The 16238-nt window shown below is 43.5% G+C and overlaps 1 protein-coding gene across 2 annotated transcripts in view; it reads right to left on the reverse strand.

The window, feature by feature from the left end:
• RAB30 (RAB30, member RAS oncogene family) overlaps positions 1 to 16238 on the reverse strand; it is a 101702-nt gene that overhangs the window by 53212 nt on the left and 32252 nt on the right. The window contains exon 2 of one of the 2 annotated variants that reach the window (XM_055581463.1): positions 13462 to 13549. The exons of the other annotated variant lie outside the window; for it this stretch is intronic. The gene's annotated coding sequence lies outside the window, so the exon portion shown is untranslated. The remainder of the gene's footprint in view (positions 1 to 13461; positions 13550 to 16238) is intronic. 2 annotated transcript variants of the gene reach the window in all.

Here is a 16238-nt window from a genome sequence, read left to right on the forward strand (position 1 = left end):
TTAAAGCTAAAACTTTAAATGTATTAGAAGCTAAAACTTCTGGAAAATAAGAACTTTTATTGGAAGCAAATGGGTTTTATTATAAAGCATATTTTATCTCCTAACTTTGTCCAGTGTTTCTTTACTCTGAAAATAAATACATAGGGAGAAAAAAAAAAGAACAACCTTTTTTTTATCATATTAAGTCTTAAAACTATTGTCTGATTCCAATATCAGAGTGAGAGTACTTTTCAGTAGAAAATTCAGTGTGATGACTGTCCATTGTTACTTTGAGAGGCTGCTTAGTCATGGAAAGATCCAGATGGATTTGAGTTGAAATTGTAGCTCTGCTTCACCTCTGATAAGCTGAGTGAGCTTGGGCAAGTCTCTTTCTGAGCCTGGCTTCCCTCACAGACAATGGGAATAACACTACCTACCACCATGTATCCACAACAGGCTTGCCCTTCTGCTAAAAACCCTGCAGCGGCTTCCTATGGTTTTCAAAAATCAAATCCAAAACTCTTCAACCTGTCTACAACTTCCTCAGCCTCACTTCTCGAAACCTACCTGACATGCCATACTCCAGTGGCAATGAATTTCTTGGGATATTCCTCACCCCCAAGCTTTTGCTTTTTCGGTCCCTGCTGTCCTCACACTCTCAGCCCCCCTGGCTCCAGCCTCACTCCTGGAAGCCTTTCTGGATTTGTCAGCTCCCACCCCTTCCCCACATACACACACTGGGTTCTCGCTTGTGACCCTGACTGCAGCTTGATCACTGTAGTCACCCCACTGCTTATAATTATTTATTTACAGGACCACCTATTCCATAAAACAAGGGTTCGTTGGGGGAAAGGCCTGGGCTTTATTCATCTCTGTATCCTCAGCACAAACACTGATGTCTGCTTCACCTTGCTGATGCCATTTCTTCATCGAGCAAATGGGAAGAATATCACCTATTTGAAAGGTCAGGATTAAGTTTAAATATTCAATGGTTAGGGGACTTCCCTGGTGATCCAGGGTTTAAGAATCCACCTTCCAAGGCAGAGGACATGGGTTCAATTCCTGGTCAGGGAACTAAGATCCCTCCTGCCTAGGAGAAACTAAGCCACACCATAGCTGAAGAGTCTGCATGTGTGAAAGATCACGCATAACGCAACAGCCCGCGTGCTACAACTAAGACCTGATGCAGCCATATAAAGAAAGAAATGTTTAAAAAAAAAAAACAAAACAGAAACAAACAACAACAAAAACCAGAGTCTACCACAGGGTGTCAGACACAGAGCTGGCCTTCGGTACATTTGATTTATATTCTCAGCATGTCCAGATTTTGCTCTCTTTTTCTGTCCTCTGTGTCCAGGCTCTTACACTGGTCCCGTGTCTTCCCTGAGTCCTCTCCCTGATCCCTATCCCTGAGCAGTGAGGGTCCCAAGCCCGGGACCTCTCTTGGGCTCCCACTCCGGCCAGTGCCTTTTGAAGTCTAAGGCTGACTCAGCTAAGGCACCAATAGAGTACTGCAAGTATCTCCTGAGTACCTCTGTGTAAGACAAGGATGTCCCGGATGCAGTGAGACTGATACAATATGGACAAGGAGGTAGTGGGTAGACAGGGCTTCACTTGTAGCTCAGTCGGTAAAGAATCTGCCTTCAATGCAGGAGTCCCGGATTCTATTCCTAGGTCAGGAAGCTCCCCTGGAGAAGGGAATGGCAACACATTCCAGTATTCTTGCCTGGAGAACCTCATGGACAGAGGAGCCTGGAGGGCTACAGTCCATGGGGTCGCAACACGACTTAAGAGTCAGACACGACTTGGCGACTAAACGACCACCACCACATTGGGTAGGGAAGAGGTAGGGAGACAACGAGACAAAGGAAAGTCAGGCAATTCACGAAAGAAAAGTTTACATATCTCCAGGGGCAGCTTAGATGAAGTGGCACGTCCGGGGGACCTCAAAGGATGAACTTAAGCTGAGGGGCTGTTTCCAGAATTACTCGTGTTCCACAAAACACATTACTGAAGTCCTCTTGCTTCTCAGATGAAACGTAAAATAAACTCAGGAAACGTTGCTACTACACATCCCTCTCGGAGTCACAAGGCACAGCAGCGAGGTGCTGACAGGTCTTGAAGGGACCCTATTTAACTTTGTTTAATCTAGCATCCCACATTTGTTTGGCCACTAGTTCTTGATTTCCTTCCCCCGCCCCGTGAGGATATTTATAGCTTCTTGAGGATCCCACTTCAAGAAACACGAAATCAGGGATTTCCCTGGTGGTGCAGTAGCTAAGACTCTGAGCTCCCAAGGCAGGGGGCATAGGTTCTATCCCTGGTCAGGGAACTAGATCCCTCAAGCTGCAACTAAGGGTTTACATGCCATAACTAAAGACCCTGGATGTTGCAATGAAGACGGAAGATCCCATGTGCAGCAACTAAGGCCTGGCACAGCCAAATGTGTATATATATACATATATAACAAAACAACACGTTAAATCCTTTCAAAGTTATATATTTGCATTTTTAACAGGACCTCTCAAATGATATCTTAACATCAGATTTTTTTTTAATAACATAATCATCAATTTAAAAAATCCTCCTGGCATCACGTCCAAAGGAAAACACAATGGAAGACCCTGGAGAGCTGAGAGAATAGCTGTCAAGACAGGATGAACTGCCTCCCTTCCCTAGTTGGAGCAGGGCATTGCGGGGGTGGAGACTACAAGCCTTTCTCTCAAGGGAGGGAAACTCAGCATCTGTGAGTGAGTCCCTTCCTTCTTTGGTAGGATGTTTATGACCTTACAGCGGCCCTCCCACCCTCTCTGACCCACTGACTGGCTAAAAAAACACCAGACTTGAAAGCAAAGGGAGCAACGTTGCATAACAACAAGCCGACAACATGTTCTGCTCCTTAATATTTAGCAAACAGTCACGCCTGTAAGAGGCAAGAAGGAAAGGGTCATTGTCCACTTCCTGCCCCCACCCTAGAAGCACGGTGCTCCATGAGCCAGTCTGGGGGTTAACATGTGTTTACTGGGAACCAGACACTGCTCATGGTACAGAGAAAAACAAGATCTAGTTCCTAGTCTCAGGTCCTACTTCCCCGGCCAGCAAGGAAGATGAAAACAAATAGCAGTGCAGCACTCGGAGCTCAGGCAAACAACGCCAGAAAAAGAGGCGAGGACAAAAATGCCTGCAAGGCATAACGCAGGGGCTCCATAACTTTGCCTGGGCTTAGGGCTTCCTGGTGGCTCAGACGGTAACGCGTCTGCCCGCAATGCGGGAGAGCCAGGTTGGATCCTGGGTCGGGAAGATCCTCTGGAGAAGAAATGGCAACCCACTCCAGTATTCTTGCCTGGAAAATCTCATGGATGGAGCCTGGGAGGCTACAGTCCATGAGGTCGCAAAGAGTCAGACACCTCTGAGCGACTTCACTTCACTTCAAGGTTGGAACAGAGGTGTGTTAAAACAAGGACATTCCTCTTAGGTCTTGAAGATTGGAAAGGGGTTTTCCAGGCAAATAGATCAATCATCTATAAATAAATAAAAGGGTTCCAGTTTGAGTAGAAGACGGTTGGACAAAGCAAAAATAAATAAATGAATAATAAAGGGGAAAAAAATGAAAAAGCAGTTGATCTTTCTGACAGGCTGGCATAGTGAACAGATGCCTCTACTTTCACCCACTCCTGCTTTTTTCTTAATAACAAAACCACTCAGGGAACTTCTCTGGTGGCCCAGTGGTTAAGAATCCACCTTCCATTGCAGGGGATGTGGTTTGATACCTGGTCAGGAAATGAAGATCCCATACGCTGTGGGGCAACTAAGCTACAACTAGAGAAGCCCCCATGCCACAACTAGAGGAAGCGTGCCACAGCGATGAGACCTACCGCAGCCAAACAGAGTTCAGGACAGGGCACGTGGAGAGACGATGCTGATGTCAAATTTGGGAAGCTTGGGATACAATGAGTAAGTAGTAACAGACTTAGCAGACTCAAGAAATCGGAATCTTAAATCAGATGCAAGGAAAGCTGAGAATTCGACTGATTTAAACCACAGAATCCTTACCGGGCCCAAGACTAGCCATACTGGGTGCTCCGGAAAAGAAAGTATTTAGTCGCTCAGTCGTGTCTGACCCTGCGACCCCATGGACTAACGCCTGTCAGGCTCCTCTGTCCATGGAATTTTCCAGGCAAGAATACTGGAGTGGGTTGCCATGCCCTTCTCCAGGGGACCTAGAGCAGGGGAACAGGATGCTAAAGTAAGGACCACAGTGAAAGCAGTTTGAAAAGAGGTTGGAGCCCTTGACAACCCCCTTACTGACAGAATTCAGGATGCTTTGTATCCTCTTTCTCTCCAAGAAAAAGAACTGCAAAAGGCAAAATGGCTGTCTAACGAGGCCTTACAAATAGCTGAGAAAAGAAGAGAAGGGAAAGACAAAGGAGAAAAGGAAAGATATACCCATTTGAATGCAGACTTCCAAAGAATAGCAAGAAGAGATAAGAAGGCCTTCCTCATTGATCAATGCAAAGAAACAGAGGAAAACAATAGAATGAGAAAGACTAGAGCTCTCTTCAAGAAAATTAGAGATACCAAGGGAACATTTCATGCAAAGATGGGCACAATAAAGGACAGAAATGGTATGGACCTAACAGAAGCAGAAGATATTAAGAAGAGGTGGCAAGAATACACAGAACTATACAAAAAAGATCTTCATGACCCAGATAACCACAATGGTGTGATCACTCACCTAGAGTCAGACATCCTGGAATGCAAAGTCAAGAGGGCCTTAGGAAGTATCACTATGAACAAAGCTAGTGGAGGTGATGGAATTCCAGTTGAGCTATTTCAAATCCTAAGATGATGCTGTGAAAGTGTTCCACTCATGCCAGCAAATTTAGAACACTCAGCAGTGGCCACAGGACTGGAAAAGGTCAGGTTTCATTCCAATCCCAAAGAAACGCAATGCCAAAGAAGGCTCAAACTACCGCACAATTGCACTCATCTCACACACTAGTAAAGTAATGCTCAAAATTCTCCAAGCCAGACTTCAACAGTACATGAACCATGAACTTCCAGATGCTCAAGCTGGTTTTAGAAAAGGCAGAGGAACCAGAATTCAAATTGCCAACATCCATTGGATCATAGAAAAAGCAAGAGAATTCCAGAAACACATCTATTTCTGCTTTATTGACTATGCCAAAGCCTTTGACTGTGTGGATCACAACAAACTGTGGAAAATTCTTAAAGAGATGGGAATACCAGACCATCTGACCTGCCTCCTGTGAAACCTGTATGCAGGTCAAGAAGCAACAGTTAGAACTGGACATGGAACAACAGACTGGTTCCAAATTGGGAAAGGAGTATGTCAAGGCTGCATATCGTCACTCTGCTTATTTAACTTATATGCACAGCATATCATGAGAAATGCCGGGCTGGATGAAGCACAAGCTGGAATCAAGATTGCTGGGAGAAATATCAATAACCTCAGATATGCAGATGATACCACTCTTACGGCAGAAAGCAAAGAAGAACTAAAGAGCCTCTTGATGAAAGTGAAAGAGGAGAGTGAAAAAGTTGGCTTAAAACTCAACATTCAGAAAACTAAGATCATGGCATCCGGTCCCATCACTTCATGGCAAATAGATGGGAAAACAATGAAAACAGTGAGAGACTATTTTTTGGAGCTCCAAAATCACTGCAGATGGTGACTGCAGCTGTGAAATTAAAAGACGCTTGCTCCTTGGACGAAAAGCTATGACCAACCTAGACAGCATATTAAAAAGCAGAGACATTACTTTGCCAACAAAGGTCCATCTAGTCAAAATGATGGGTTTTCCCAGTAGTCATGTATGGATGTGAGAGTTGGACCATAAAGAAGGCTGAGTGCCAAAGAATTGATGCTTTTGAACTGTGATGTTGGAGAAGACTCTTGAGAGTCCCTTGAACTGCAAGGAGAACCAACCAGTCCATCCTAAAGGAAATCAGTCCTGAATATTAATTGAAAGGACTGATGCTGAAGCTGAAACTCCAATACTTTGGCCACCTGATACGAAGAGCTGGCCCACTGGAAAAGACCCTAATGCTGGGAAAGATTGATGGTGGGAGAAGAATGGGATGACAGAGGATGCGATGGTTGGATAGCATCACTGACAGATGGACATGAGTTTGAGCAAGCTCCAGGGAGGTGATGGACAGGGAAGCCTGGCAGGCTGCAGTCTATGGGGTCACAAAGAGTCGGACACAACTGAGCGACTGAACTGAACTGAACAGAGGGCTTCCCTGATGGCTCAGATGGTAAAGAATCCACCTGCAATGCAGCAGACCTGCATTTGATCCCTGGGTTGAGAAGATCCCAGGAGCAGGGCCCAGTCACCCACTCCAGTATTCTTGACAGGAGAATCCCCATGGACAGAAGAGCCTGGCAGGCTACCGTCCATGGGGCTGCAAAGAGTTGGATACAACTGAGCAACTAAGCACAGCACAGCAGAGTGTCTAGACAGCATGAAAGAGAAATGTCTAGTATTTGCTGTAAAATAGTCTAAGGAACGGGGTGGGAGATATAGATGAAAGGAAAATGTTCATGAAGGGATCATTTGTGAACCTGGATAGTGGGAACATGGAGGTTTATTGCACTATTCTCTCCACTTTTGTCAATCTTTGAAATTCTCCATAGGAAAAAGCAAGAGTGTCTCTGGCGCAAGAGTACCCAGCACGACTGAAGGCGAACAGAAAAAGTCAGGGCACTGTGTCTACTGAAGGCGAAATGTCAGAGGAGCGGCTCTCATACGCTCTCTCCTGTTGACTGCCATAATGTTGTCCGGTGGCCCACACTCTGCAAGAGGATGAAAGACTCCTCCAGGTGAAGAGAGCAGAAGGAAAACCAGAAGACGCTGCTCCAGAGGCTCCCCGGAGACAGCCCTCCCAGATCAAGCTACAGGGAGGCTCAGAGTTAATGATCTCCATCCCATATTTGGTTTCCTGACAGCTTTTTTTTTTTTTAAGTTATTAAGATATAACTCACAACTCAGTTCACCCTTTTAAAAAGTGTACAATTAAATGGTGTTTAGTAGTATAACCATCATCACTGGGGTGGTTTATTAAGCTATAATATTAAGCTTTATTAAGATATAACTCAATTCCATTTTTAAAATTAATTTATTTATTTTAATTGGAAGCTAATTACTTTATAATAATGCAGTGGTCTTTGCCATACATCGACATGAATCAGCCACGGGTGCACACGTGTCCCCCCATCCTGATCAATTCAGTTTTTTAAAGTGTACAATTCAGCGGTGTTTAGTATATACACAGAGTTGTACAACCGTCACCACAATCAATTTCATAATATTTTCATCACCCCAAAGAAAACGCTATGCCCATTAACAGTCACCCCATTCTCCAGCCCCAGGCAACTACTGATCTGTTTTCTGTCTCTGTGAATTTGCTTATTCTGGACATTTCGTTAAAATGAAATCATACACCATGTGGTACTTTGTGGGTGGCTTCTTTCATTTACCACAATGTCAAGGTCTTGAGAGCTCTTTTTTAATTCCCCTGCCCTGCCCTCAATCAGAAGCAACACAGCCAAAGATCACATTCACAGTGACATATTGGGAAAGCCTCTAATGAAGATACAGACCACAGCAAACACACAAAAACAAGCTGAAGGAAACAGCTACTATTTGGAGGGGGACGGGGAGGTGGGGTGGAGAATACCATTAGTATTTTCACAAAAAATGAAATAAAACTGTGCCTATGAAACAAAAATAGGATACTATTAAAAAAAGAAACCCTAAGAGAACAACAACCAAAAAAAGCTCTCAGAAATTGACAATTTAATAGCAGAAATTTTAAAAATTCAACAAAAGGACTGAAAGATAAAATTAAGGAGATCTCCTTGAGAGCAAAATCGAAAGACAAAAATATGGAAAAAAGGAAGGAAAATATTTGTAACAATATTCCAGAGAACCAATATTCCAGAGAATCAATACAGGGGTTCAAAGTCTGAACAAGAGAAATTTCCAAGAAAGAGAAAAACAGAAAAAAAGACAGAACAATGAAATCAGTACAGTAATTCTCAACAGCATCAATAAAAACAAGATGGAACAATGACTTAAAAATTCTGAAGGCAAATTATTTCCAACTTAGAATGAAATCTAAGAACCCAAACTATTGATCAAGTATGAGAACAGAACAAAGACTTTTCAGGTATTTAAGATCTCAGAAATCCACATTCCAATGAACCTTTTCTTAAGAAGCTCCTGTAGGATGTCCTTCACTAAGCTGTATTCAAGAAACAGAGGATCTAGTAGAGACAGGCAACAGAGCACCCCAAGAGACCACATGAAGAAGCCAACCAGACTAGCAAAGTACAACCCAAGCGGTAGACACGTTGAAGACTGTCGTAACCAACAGCCCCACGGCCATTAAACTCTCTTTGCTTCTGTTGACCCAAATACTTAAAAGTATGATTATACAATTTTCAAACATACTCAAAAGTAAGCTCCTGACACCCAATCACCCAGATTCAATAATTACCAACACTTTGGCCTATTAGTCAATCGATCTCCTTGCTTTCTGTTTTTTCTTGAAGTATTCTAAAACCAATTCCACATCATATCATTCCACCTCTGTATACTTCAGAATCCATCTCTACACTACCCATTTTTTAACACCACATTACTATTAAGGCACCTAGAAAAAATAACGATACTCCCTTGACATTGGTCCACAACAAAACATCCCCCACATCTCAAAAATGCCTTTTTTAAATTAGGCTGTTACAAGCTCAATTGTATTCCCCTCAAAAAAAAATTGTATATGTTGAATCCTTATGCTCTGGTATACCTCAGAATGTGACGGTAATTGGGGATAGGGGTTTTAAAGAGGTAACTAAGTTAAAATAAGGCCTTTAGGGTGGGCCCTATTTCAACCTGACTGAAGTCCTTAAAAGAAGAAAGGAGATTGATGGAAAAGGATATGGAAAAGAACATGTATATGTATAACTGAATCACTGCTGTACGGCAGAAATTAACACTGCACTGTAAAACCACCATGTATCAATAAAATAAATTAGAAGAAGGAGGAGGAAGATAAGGAGAAGAAGAAGAGGAAAGGAGATTAGAACATATGGAGAGAAACCAGAGCCACGTGCATGCCGAGGGACCACCATGTGAAGACGCAGGAACAGGGTAGGCATGGCCAGCCACGGAGAGAGGTTGCAGAGGAAATTAACCACTGGTACCTTGATCTTGGGCCTCCAACTGCCAGAACTGTGAGAAAATAAATTTCTGTTGTTTAAGCTAGCCCGTCTGTGATATTTTGTTATGACAGTCGTAGCCAACTAATCCACAGACTCTCTGAATCAAAATAGGGTTCATACATTACATTTGGTTCTGATTCTTCACTCATATTATTTTTTCATGCTCTTGACTTGTTACAGAAGCCAAGTCAGTCGTCCAACACTCTGAATTCATGTTTGCTTCCTTAGAGTATAATTTGTCATCCTTTCCCCTCTCTTTCTAATAAACCAAAGTTAGCTAGAAGAGAGTAAATCTTAAGAGTTCTCATCACAAGAGAAAAATTCTTTTTCTATTTCTTTAATGTTATATTTATATGTGATGATGGATATTCATGAAACTTATGATGATAACCACTTCATGGTGAATGTAAATCAAATCATTACACCGTATCCATTGAACCTATACAGGGTTGGATGTCAGTTATATCTTAATAATACTGGAAGAAAAAAGGAAATTTGCAAAAATGTAAACAAAGTGTTCTTGCTAATTCCTTTTTGTTTGGGAAAATATCATTTTTACTCATGTTAAGAAATGATTCAATTTGTTATTATTATTTTAAAGTACATTAGTAAATTTGAAAAGTTAGCTCTAGAGGCCTGATTGATTTAGAGGTCAACTTTAAGGTAAGACTATTCCATAGGTGGTACTGCATCCTCTCTTTAACCTGACAAAGAATGATTCGGTAAACTTGATCCTGACTTTTTCTGGCAATACTGGCCTTCACCATGAGCTAGTGAAGTACCTGCTCATCCCTTCCACTCTGTCCATCTGAGTTAGCTGAGGGCATTCACTGCTTCCCACAGAACAGTTTTGCTTTGATCTACTTGCTGAGAACGGAGGTAGGCCACAGAGAAATCAGAAGTAGAAAAGACACGGCAGACCATTCTCTGTGACCATATCTTACCAAATGTGTGATGTCTGACCCACGAGATGCCCCATTAGATGCCCCAGTAGTGGTCAGCCTTATATCTCCTAGGAGTCACTCACAACCCTGCCCACTGGCTTTCCCATCAAGACCTTGTATAACCCTCAGGGAAGCTAATGCCAGACTATGAACCTGAGTTCATTCAGTTTATTTTTAGATCTAACAGTGGTGTTGCCCTTTTTAAACAAAGTTTGCTAGATCTGTGCTTGCTCCTTTATTTTAAAAAACTAAACAGTGTATAGTTTTAGAAATACAGATATGATTTTGGGACAGAGGGTACACAAGTAGCTTCTCAGGGATCATTAATGTTCAATTCGATAAACTGGATGGTGGATACACAATTTTCACTTGATTGTTCTTTACCTGTTAATATATATTTAAAGCATTCTTTGGTATTTATGACAGAGTTTTGTATGAATTCTTTTTTGTGAGTAGTCCACCGTGGCTAGAATAGTGAGTTTGAAGAGTACAGTGAAAGGCAGGTTTTGAGAACGAACTTATGGTTACCAGGGGGGAAGACAGGGAGAAGGAATAGTTATGGAATTTGGGATCAACATGTACATGCTTCTATATTTAAAATGGATAACCAACAAGGTCCTACTATATAGCACAGGGAACTCTGCTCAACGTTATATGGCAGCCTGGATGGGAGGGGAGTTTGGGAGAGAATGGATACATGTCTATGGATGGCTGAGTCCCTTCACCGAGCACCTGAAACCATGACAACATTGTTAATCGGCTACAGCAGGAGTACTATCAGTTGCTCAGTTGTGCCCGACTCTTTGTGACCCCATGGACATTGACTGTAGCCCATGAAGTTCTTCTGTCCACGCGACTCCCCAGGCAAACATACTGGAGTGGGTTGCCATTTCCTTCTCCAGTTAATCAGCTATGCTGCTGCTGCTGCTGCTAAGTCGAGTCAGTCGTGTCCGACTCTGTGCGACCCCACAGACGGCAGCCCACCAGGCTCCCCCGTCCCTTGGATTCTCCAGGCAAGAACACTGGAGTGGGTTGCCATTTCCTTCTCCAATGCATGAAAGTGAAAAGTGAAAGTGAATTCGCTCAGTCGCGTCCGACTCCTAGCGAACCCATGGTCTGCAGCCTACCAGGCTCTTCCATCCATGGGATTTTCTAGGCAAGAGTACTGGAGTGGGGTGCCATTGCCTTCTCCTAATAAGCTATACTCCAATATAAAATTTTAAAAAAAATGATTCCAGTGAAAGGAGAAAAGACCGGAAATGGAACTAACTCTGAAGGCCAATGGGAGTCTCAGTGATGCTCTCTTGGGAGGATCATCAAGGATATTTATACCCAAGGTCCATTAAAATGGCTTTCTTGCAATCTATCCATGAAGAAGGACAGGAAAAAAAATTTTTTTTTCCCTACTAAGTTACCTGAAGATGAAATATCCAACATTGTAAGCTTCTCACAGAGAGACATATAATATGGTTTTGAAGTATTTTTCCAACGAAAGGAAATCCAGCTTGCCCTAGGAAACACATTTACCTCAAATTCTTAAAAGACACAGAGCTGAGACAGATGCAGAACAAAGATTTTAGATGACAGACCTGGGATATATCTTGGTGAGCCGAGTGACAGGTCAAAACTAGCCAAATTTATCTCAGCATCTACCATCTACTGAGAACATACGATATGCCAGGAGCTTAACAGAGTTTATCTCATTTAATCCTCACAACCTCACTGGGAAGCTGAGACCCAGGGAAGTCACTTATTCAAGGTCACAAAGCAACTCAATTAGCAACCTAGTTTGCTAGGCTGAACCTAGGTTTTCAGATTTAAGTTTCAACCTCAAATAAGATTTCTTCAACTGCCAGAAATTAACATTCAAAACCAGAATCTTCTTTACTCTCACGCCATCTCTTACCCTCAGAGAAGTGCCATTCAACCCCAATCCCTGGGGCATATGAGGGTATCGGCACCTTAGAAAAAGGATTTGACCAGGTTGATTTCATTCATTAAGCACTTGGGGATCCTCTGACAGCTGCCAAGAAACATTTATCTGCTCTCAAGGGCAAGTTTGTCTTCAGGAGTAAGCTCCAAGAGGATTCTCTCGGCCACTCGTTCCCAGCTTACCTTTGTCTACCTCCCCATCAGGACTTAAAGACTTTGCAAAGGTCAAGTTCTGACATTGTAGATGGGGATCCCTTATCACAAAGACTGCCGAGCAAGACCCCTTAGCCAGCCTATTCCCCACCTGCAATTTTCTCTCATCCTCGGGGCCGCTGAGATTTGATGGGTGTGTGTAGCTGAGAGAACAGCACAACCAGCCCTAGTGTGGAGTCATAGCCAACGGAGCAGTCCCGAAAGACAGCCAGAGAATTTTAATGAAAACCAGAAAACTCCTGGCCGCTGAGTCCAACTACAGTCCAGGCCTGCCAGCCCCTCCCCCTGCGGCTGAGAATCCCTGAGCAAGCTTCATCCCCAAGAGCAGGGAAGAAGATCCATTTCGTATTCAGCAATGCCTTCCATGGCAGCCACTTTCCAGGGTCATTTAGGTGAGAGGCAAGGCACAGGCTAATTGCAGCAGGACCCAGGGACCCTGAGAAGCACAGGGTGTGGCAGCAGCCGGTCTGAGCCAAGAGATTATGAAACAGTCATTTGAAAAAAATAAATAAATAAAAGCCTCTTTCCTTCTGCCAAAGCTGTCTGAACACAGCTGCATACAAGGCTAGCGAGGAATCTTAACAAGCTTAAAGGGACCGTATTTCAGATACTAGAGAACCAAAGGGGAAGAAAGGGATTTTGATCACTTACTACATGTCAGGTGCTCTGATTTCATTTGACTATGAATTTAACTATGAATTCTATTTGACTATGATTCCACCTTGACTAAAAGGTGGGAATTATAAACTGCATTTAACACATAAAAATACTGACTGGGAGAGGTTAGATAGCTTGTCCAAGGCACACAGCTGGCAAGTGGGGGAACTAAGACTCAAAGATCAATATGGGTGAGGTTCATCAGAAATAAACTCAGCATCCTGATTTGTCCTGTTTGATAAAAAGAAGGATCATTTACTGAACATCAGCTTTGTGCCTGGAAGTAAGCTAAGATTTTTATACACACAATAACATCGAATCCTCACAGCAACCAGATAAAAGTCTTTATTATCTCCATTTTTGATGAGGAAACTAACACTAGATGCTAAGTAACTTGGCCAAAGTCATGACACTACCAGGATTTGAACCCAAATCTGTCTATTTCTGGAGCCACCTCACTCTTCCATGTATTAATAAAACACTCACCTTAACAGTCTGCAGGCTTCCCTGGTGGCTCAGATGGTAAAGAATCTGCCTGCGATGCAGGGTTCAATCCCTGGGTTGGGAAGATCCCCTAGAGGAGGAAATGGCAACCCACTTCAGTAGTCTTGCCTGGAGAATTCCATGGACAGAGGAACCTGGAGTGCTACAGTCCATGGGGTCCCAAAGAGTTGGACATGACTGAATGACTAATACACATACACACACACACACACACACACAAAGCCTACAGAGGGGAACCACAGACACCATCACACTAAGCAACGAGCTGCAAAGAGACCACTGCCCACTTCTTAACAGGTAATTTACATTCAAGGATTACCTTTCAGTTCTCCCAAGCGCTCCTCAGAATCGTGACTCTGAGAAGGCTAACAGGGTTGCTTCCCACGGACTGTGGGCTGTGTTGACACTGCGTATGAAGGAGAAGGCCACCACCACGACGGTGTACCTGTGACACGGGTGCCTGTAGAAGCCGACAGCTCCCTTCTTCAGGCTCTGTTCCACAGGCCCACATACCTCACGGCAGCCCCCCTCCTTCCCCCATCAACAGCTCACAGGCCTGTTTTATATTCCTAACAGGAGACCATGTGCCTTCTCTTAGAGCAACTGTGATTTCCCAAGGGAGACTACTGTCTAGACAAAGCATCCCAATCCATCTTGACGAGAGAAGGGCCACACGATGTCAGCTTTGCTCATTTAGTTTTTGGGGGGAGTCTGTGTTCAGCAGCCCAGGGAAGGCCCTGGGCTTGGCGTCTCTGGGTTATCAGACCAAGCATCACTCTGTACCACAGCCAACGGGCAGGGTTGGAACTGTCTTCCCAGCCTGGCAAGTGTTACCCGAGGGCAGTCACAGGGGTCTTATACCCAGACGACGGGGCACACACTCACAGGCAGTTCCATCAATCGGGCTGAAGCTTGATACGGCTCTTTCTCACATGGTCACAGCTAAGCACCGGGCTGGGAGGAGGACTGAACGGCTGATACTGCCAAGCGCTGGGGCAGGTACCGTCGCAGTCACTGTCTTCATTAATCTTCGCAGATTAATAGGTAGATGAGGTAGATAAGATGGCTATCACACAGATAAGGCACCTGAAGCTCAGAGAGGTGCCGTGCTGTGTCCCAAGCCACACAGAAAGTGGCAAAGCTCAGATTCGAATGCATTTTCAATAAGACTCTCAACGTTCAGTCGTGAGGCCAAGCATTTATTCCTCAGACACGTACTGAGCCCCTTCTCTGGACAGCTATTGTGCCACCTGTAGAAGATCCGACTCTTAACGTGTCACGTAGGTCCAGTCACCAAAGAACTTACATCCCATGAGGAGACAAGACGAGGTGATCCGAAAGAGAGGTGCAGACGATAAGATCAGGACCTCAGATGAGCGATCAGGGTGGGCTGCCCTGAAGAAGTGGCATTTTAGCGGAGACCTGAAAGATGAGGAGGAGCTGGGCATTTGCAAAACTCGGACAAGAGCGCAGGCAGAAGGAACTAAAAGGGCCAGCACCATTTGTAGGTAGAGGCTTGGCGTGTCTGTAAAACAAAGCACGCCGAGGACCAAGGCTGCGTGATCAAACGTTTGAGATAAGGCAGGGCCTTGTTAAGCACAGAAGGGAGTTTGGATTTTGTCAGGAGGTCCCTGGGAAATTAAAGAAGAGTTTTAATTAAATGAGTGCCGTGATCTGATCTGTGCTTTAAAGAGATGATTCTGGCTACTGCGTGGAGGACAGAGAACAGGGAGGGGGCAAGAGTTAGGAATCGTAGCTTGGACCAAGATGATGGTAGTAGAGATGGATTTTATATTTGGAGATAGGACTTAACAGACTCGCTGATGGACTGTAGTGAATGCGGAAGGAAACAAACTCCTGGGTTTCTAGCTTCAACAACTGGGTAGATGATGGTACCATGTATTATGAGAAAGATAAGAGGAAAAAGCAAAATGCTCATGAGATAGCCATGCTTTTTATTCTTATCACATTAAGAAGGAAAAAAAAAAAGTAGACAAGTAGACCCAATTGTGTTTGTTCAGGGAAAGCTGTGAATTAAAGGCTTGAAGCTACTTAACCTGGTAAAGAGAAGGTGTTGGGTGTGAAAGTGGAAAATAAATAGCTAGAATTTCTGAAAGGCTGACTTAGGAAACAGGGGTTCCACTTACTTTCTGGGCCATTCATCACTGCCACACCAGGGTCAATGGATGGGAGACTCAGGAACAGAATTCAGTTATAGGTAAGGAAGGGCTGTCTTGTGGTCAGAAGTGTGGAAAGTGGAATGAGGTGCCCAGAGATATAATGACTTCCCTCTCACTGGAAGGGGTTAAAGAATAAATGACCCCCTGGTTAGATGGTTAGTGAATTCAATAACTGGGTAGGCAAATCCTTCTAAATCTAAAATCTTTTCAGAATTCTGTGGTTTTAAGATAAAATATTTATTAATCTGATCTTCAGACTTGGAGTTTGCCCAATAGGGCAGAGCTTCTCTGGTATGTTCTACCTTCTAGAAGATAAATAAAAACAATATTGGCTTATGTCATTCACTATAAAGTGAGTCCCAGTTTACTTTTAAGTGTCATACAAGATGATGAAAGGCTTTCTGTATAAGCAAAAGGCAGAAGCTACAGAATCAGATATCCTAGATTTGTAATTTATTAGCTCTGTGACATCAGGTAATGTATTTAAATCCTGTAAGTCTTGGTTTTTCTCTTTGAAAAATAGGAAAAACTATGCCTGATTTAGGATGTTTGTTGTGCAGACCCAAGTCCAGCATCTCA

This window comes from Bubalus kerabau, chromosome 5 (assembly GCF_029407905.1).
Source record: "Bubalus kerabau isolate K-KA32 ecotype Philippines breed swamp buffalo chromosome 5, PCC_UOA_SB_1v2, whole genome shotgun sequence".
Lineage (NCBI taxonomy): Eukaryota > Metazoa > Chordata > Mammalia > Artiodactyla > Bovidae > Bubalus > Bubalus kerabau.